This window comes from Juglans microcarpa x Juglans regia, chromosome 7S (assembly GCF_004785595.1).
Source record: "Juglans microcarpa x Juglans regia isolate MS1-56 chromosome 7S, Jm3101_v1.0, whole genome shotgun sequence".
NCBI lineage: Eukaryota > Viridiplantae > Streptophyta > Magnoliopsida > Fagales > Juglandaceae > Juglans > Juglans microcarpa x Juglans regia.
Window position 1 is genome coordinate 11,722,709 of NC_054607.1, and position 6,008 is coordinate 11,728,716.

At 38.8% G+C, this 6,008-nt stretch overlaps 1 non-coding gene across 1 annotated transcript; it reads right to left on the reverse strand.

Moving 5' to 3' along the window:
- Positions 1-5,619: 5,619 nt before the first annotated feature.
- On the reverse strand, positions 5,620-5,725 carry LOC121241743. Its single transcript, XR_005935772.1, has one exon. It is a non-coding gene; the product is annotated as a small nucleolar RNA R71 (small nucleolar RNA).
- Positions 5,726-6,008: the final 283 nt, after the last annotated feature.

The window sequence follows — 6,008 nt, forward strand, 5'->3', positions numbered from 1 at the left end:
CCAGGTTCCGTTGCTCATTCACTCTATAGTGGCTCTGTTCATTTTTTGGGGTAAGTTTTTGTCGCCCAAGAGTTTTCCCTCTTCATGTATTTTGACCTTAACTTATAAGGGACATTATATACTCCTCTATCCCTAGTGTTGAAATATGAGTCTGAGAAGATAAAATTTTTCGGATGGGTTGGCACCCAAGACAAAAAACCCGTTCCTAGTCGGGTTGGAGACCTGGTCAGATAACAATCTGATAAAGTCAGTGTGGCGCCCCCAATCCCCCTTACATAAATACACAGTGATCGAGACGCCAGGATGGTGACAACACGGTCACACATCCCAACGAAGTGCCAGTGTGTGTACATGCAACAGTGTACAAATAAAATAACGCAGCGGATAGTCAACTAAGTACCAGAATTTATTTACAATCAAACATTAGTAAAAATTTAAATAGCAGTTATACAGTCATCCATAAAAATATAACACAATAGTTTTCAAATAAACAAACGAGTGATCCCAGATCACTCCTCGGGCGGAGCCGTCTCCTCAGGCTCGCCCTCATCCTCCTCATCTACATCAAAATCTGCGTTACCACAAAATGGTATCGCAGGTAAGTATGACCCCAAATAACAACGTAATATAAAATGCATTAAATGCAACTAACATGCATGCACATGAAAAATATGCATTTTACTCAACTCATTATTTTCCCCGAAAATAATTATTTCAACACATGCCAAAATCTCATTTTGGCCCAAAATATCCGTAAAATATTTTCCCAGAAAATAGTACATTAATTCCATATGCACCATGGCCTCCCCTATGGACCATCCGCACATCCTGGCTTCGTAGCGGTGCTCAGTTCCGCGCCCGGCGCGTACATGGCCAAGCACCCACACTACGCAACGAGCGATGCCCAGTTCCGCGGCCAGCGCGTACGTGGCCAGACATCCTCTAGTCCCCGCCAGCAAAAGGACCACGGAGTCGGCACGAGACCATCTCGTCCGATCCCATTGTCGCCCGGCGACAATCCAGGGGACGTTACTCAGTATATTCCGCTCCTGAGTAACCAGAGGAGCTCCACCGAGTTAATACCTCATCTCGGCTTGGGGTCGTGATACACACGCACCCAAAATCCATTCTCACATGAAAACCCAGTTTTCATAAACACATGAACATGAATGCAATACATGAAAACCCAGTTTTCTTTACAAACATGATCATGCATGAAATAATGATATGAACATGCACCAACACTGATCCAACATCCATCCAGAACCAATCCCAACAAATCCAATCAAAACAACTCATCAACAACCAAACCAAATAAACCAAACCAACCAAACAACTCCAATCACAAATCCATCCGACCCCCGAACTCCTCGGACTCAGTCCGGCATGCCAAAAATACAGTGAAATGGGTTAGTGCAAAAATATATTTAAATTACGAAAGTTCTTTGGAGAAATACTTACAATGCTATATAATAATTTTTCGAGGATCACGGGTGCGCTCAAAGTGGGAAAATAGCTGTCGAACAGTGTAAAATACACTGTGGCCGTGGGTCACAGATACCCACTTTTCAACGGTGACAAACGAAGACTCAAATTTGATAGAGTAGGGCCTAGGGAGGTCGGTGAAGCTAGTGGTGGTGGTGGTTTGCCGTGGGTGGCGGCGTAATGGGCTGTAGAAGACCAAAATACCCAAATCGAAAATGTAGATGGTGGAGCTTCACCGGTGGCAGATCGGAGCTGGGGTTGGGTCCAATGGGTTGCCAAGAGGTCGAGGATAAAGTGGTGTGAAGATGGTGGCCAATGGTGGTGCGACGGCGGGGCAGCGGCGGAAAGAGTGCCGCGGCTTCCAGCCGTGCGTAGAGTCTCACGGCGGCTCAAGGGAGGCTGGAATTGATGGGGGGTGGTCGCCAGCCGGTGGGGGAGCTGCTGGGCTGGGCGGTGCAGGCCACTGCCGGCGCACGACGGCGGGCTGGGGAGGAGAAGAACGGACGGAGAGAGAGAGAGGGAGCTGGACGCGCGCGGGAAGGGAGACCAGGAAAAGAAAAAGAAAAGAAAGAAGAAAAAGAAAAAGGAAGAAAAAGAAAAGAGGAAAGAGAAAATGCAGAGAAAGAAATGAGGTCTAATCCTCATAACTTGGGTCACAAAAATGATCCAACAGAAATGATTTCAAAACTTCAAGTTAAATAAAATAATTTAAACGTAATGGTAAAGTCAAATTGAAATAATTAAATCCCACAATAATTAATTAAATATGAAAAAAAATTTAAATGCACAACAATAAATAAATATTAAGAAAGCACATAAAAATTAATTTTCACCAATTAAAAAATCCTAAAAAATAATCCAATTAAAATCCAATAATTTTAAAACAAGAGAATAATTTTGAATAAAATAAAAATAATTATTTAATAAAAATACACTAAAATACGGAGTGTTACAGTCAGTTCGGGCCAAGTCACTTTAAATGGATCCATCGGTTTATCGAGAGTTTGGCACAGCCCTAGGTGATCCGAACGGCACGGAAATCATGGTTAGGATAGGTCACCCGATCCAAACGGCACAAAAATTCTCTTCTAACATGATTTGACTTTATTTGTGGTCAAAAGAAATAGCCCCAAATCAAAAAGCTCTAGCCAAGTTTCTGACCTAAATATTATATTTATTTTTACTTTAATCAAAGTTTAACAACGTCTTTTAACTCATATTTTGGTTAATTCAGATATATTATTTGGCTATCAGGTCAGATCGGCCAAATACCTTTTGAAATATAATTGAAACTTTTTCGACTTTTAACCCGCTTCTTATTGGTTTGAGTCGGCCATACGTCTTTATTGTACACTCCTATAGGTAATATTAATATATTCGAAGTAATTTAAAGTGAATGGTTGGCTCTTGGGTTCTCATCAGGAGTTTTTTTCTTAAGAAGTGTTTCCACTTGAATTTTCCATATACACATTACTGCATTGATTCTTCCAGAGCATTATTACAAGTATACTTCAATCCATCCTAGTTCTACTATACACAAGTGATGTTGGCATATTTGCCACGTGACACAGGACCTCCCAATGCTTCGTAAAGTAAATAGAACCCGTACTCTTTCTAGCATCTTACCAGAATTATGCCATCTCAGGATCAAACATGCACTTTATTAAATCGTCAAAAGATCTTTTCATCTTACTTCTTTGATCTTTAAATAACATCAATTACAACTACTCTAACAATAGATAAGAATCATTGCATATAAGATAATAAAAATCTAAGACTAGAGACAATAATAATGACATGGGAATTCATCCCCTTATTGATAACTACTGATAAGTGTTATTTTTATGTGATTTTTATCACTCTTTTATTTATGAAAAATATCATTTTCCATTCAATACTATTGATTTTATTTTATTTCTACACATTTTATTTATTTTCTTGGATTTGAAGGAATGAGAAGATTTAGTACAAAATGAGAGCATTTTTGTACAAAAGAAGAGAGACTACGGATCCAGACCGATGAAAGGCAGTGAGATCTGAAGAGAGCTGATGAGATGTGGGCAAGGAGCCTTGTCCCGTGGGTAACAAAGAGATCTTTCTCGCCCAAAAGTGAGAAGACTTACCTCTCAGTAGGCCAGGAGACTCGCGACCAAAAGGCGCGAAGGCTTGGCGACAAGGCTCTAGGTGGTTAGATTGGACAACTAATATAAATGACCAACATAAACGACATCGTGAGCAACAACTAGAAATGGTGAGAGAAGTCTTTCATCCCGATCGGGAGTCTTTCCACTCGGTAGGCGAGAAGAGGGCAGTGTGGTCTTTGTGACCTTAGCGCTCATTCATTTGTGACCTCCACACCCGTTCATTTGTGACCTACACGCCAGTTATATTATGCGCACACGGCATCTACTCGCCTCTACCCTTTCGAGTTCTGCAATCAATCTATTGGTGACCAAATCCTCTTGAACTCCACAATTCAAGCCGCATATCACTGAATCTTTTATTTTCAATAATTCCGATTTTCTTTGGATAATTTCCTTTTATGTTAACATCTATCTTTAGAAGCTATTTTCCATAATTTTAGGCTAGAATGTAGCCGCATTTATTTTAATTATGAATTTGAGTTTTGACATCTATTTAATCATGTCTTGTTGGATGAATAGGGAGTCTTTGGTTTGTGAATCCTAGTTGGAGTTTTGAATCAGAGATTGAGAGTTTTTATTTTTGAAGTGTTCTTTCGAGAAGGCAGATTTGGGGGAGTAGAGGCGAGAGCTGAATGCTTTATCAACCGAATTCAACAAAGAACACTAGTTTTATGCATTTTCTTTTTAATTTCATTATGAATTAATTCTATTTTATAGAGTTTTGATATAGCCTAGCATTGAACACACAGATTATATTCCAAGTTATTTTATTTTCAATATTTCCATGATTGAGTGTTTATTCTTTGTTCTAAATGTTTACAATTTTCTAGCTAATTTTTGGATTGCAATGAGACCGAGAGATGATTTGTGATTAAAGTTTTAGGATTAAACACCATTAATTGAGCGAAAGTAGATATGCTTTACTGCAACTAGTGGGATTTTCAAGAAAAGTCCAAAGAACTTAATGAGTCTCCAATTCGTTAAATTCACATAGAGATATGGTGCTATTAGGTGGAGATATTTTTGGTATTGTTTGAGAGAAAATATTGAATAGTTAAGGGATTTTTATCATCAACTTGGGATAATTGGAATTCCATAACAAGGAAGAATAAATTGTGTGGAATTTGCTAGGTGAAGTCAAAAGCTCTAGATCTACTCTCATTATTTTTAAAATCTTAATTTTAATGTTCTTTGCTTCAATTTAATTTAGATAAACCATTCTTCAAATTTTGGTTTTCCAAATAGTAATTAATTTAGTCAATTTCAATACTCAATAGCATAATTATTCCCTGTGGGTTCGATAACCGTTTTCTTTAAAACGTTTTACTACTTATTACGATTCTGTGTACTTGCAGATTATATTTTTATGAGAACAAGCTTTTGGTGCCGTTGCCGGAAAATAATTATTTGTTATTGATACGGATACCGGCTAGACTTTTACTACTTTGGATTTTATTTTATTAAAAAGAAAAAAAAAAAGAGATTTAATTTGATCTCAGTTTGATCTTTTCAGGAATTAGAAGTGCATGCGCCGATCTAGATCGTTAGAGCATATGCTTTTTGATATAAAGAGAAAAAGATAGAGGTCGCCACCTGTAAAGTTAATAAGGCTAACCAGGAGCACAAGGCGCTAAGAGACTATGCGATGCCATCGGTCAATGGGGCGACATCCAGTATAAGGCGACTAACTAGACAAGCCAATAACTTTGAGATCAAGCCGACCATCATTCAAATGATCCAACAAATCGTCCAGTTTGGGAGGCTAACACAAGAGGATCCTAATGTTCATATTGCAAATTTTCCAGAAATTTGTGATACTTTTAAACATAAAGGAGTGACAGATGATGCAATCTGATTGAGACTTTTCTCCTTTTCACTTAGGGAAAAAGCACAAGTTTGGTTGAATTCTTTGCCACCTGGCATCATCACCACCCAGGAGGAGTTGGCACAAAAATGTTTAGCAAAGTATTTCCCACCAGCCAAGACAACAAAATTAAGGAATGATATTACTACCTTCGTCCAATTTGAGGGTGAATCATTGTCTGAGGCATGGGAGAGATACAAAAACTTATAGCGTAGTGTCCACATCACGACCTTCCCTTCTGGCTTCAAATACAGACATTTTACAATGGTTTGGGACCCATAAATCGATCTATGGTTGATGCGGCCCCTGAAGGAGCATTAATGAGTAAGACCCATGAAGCCACCTATGGACTTTTGGAAGAATTGGCGTCCAACAATTATCAATGGTTTGCGGAGAGAGCAATGCCAAGGAAGGTGGTTGGAGTCTTTGAACTTGATTCGATTACCACACTGGCGGAGTAGATGGCAAATCTTTCACAACAACTAAGTAAGATTAACGTTAATGCTATTCAAACT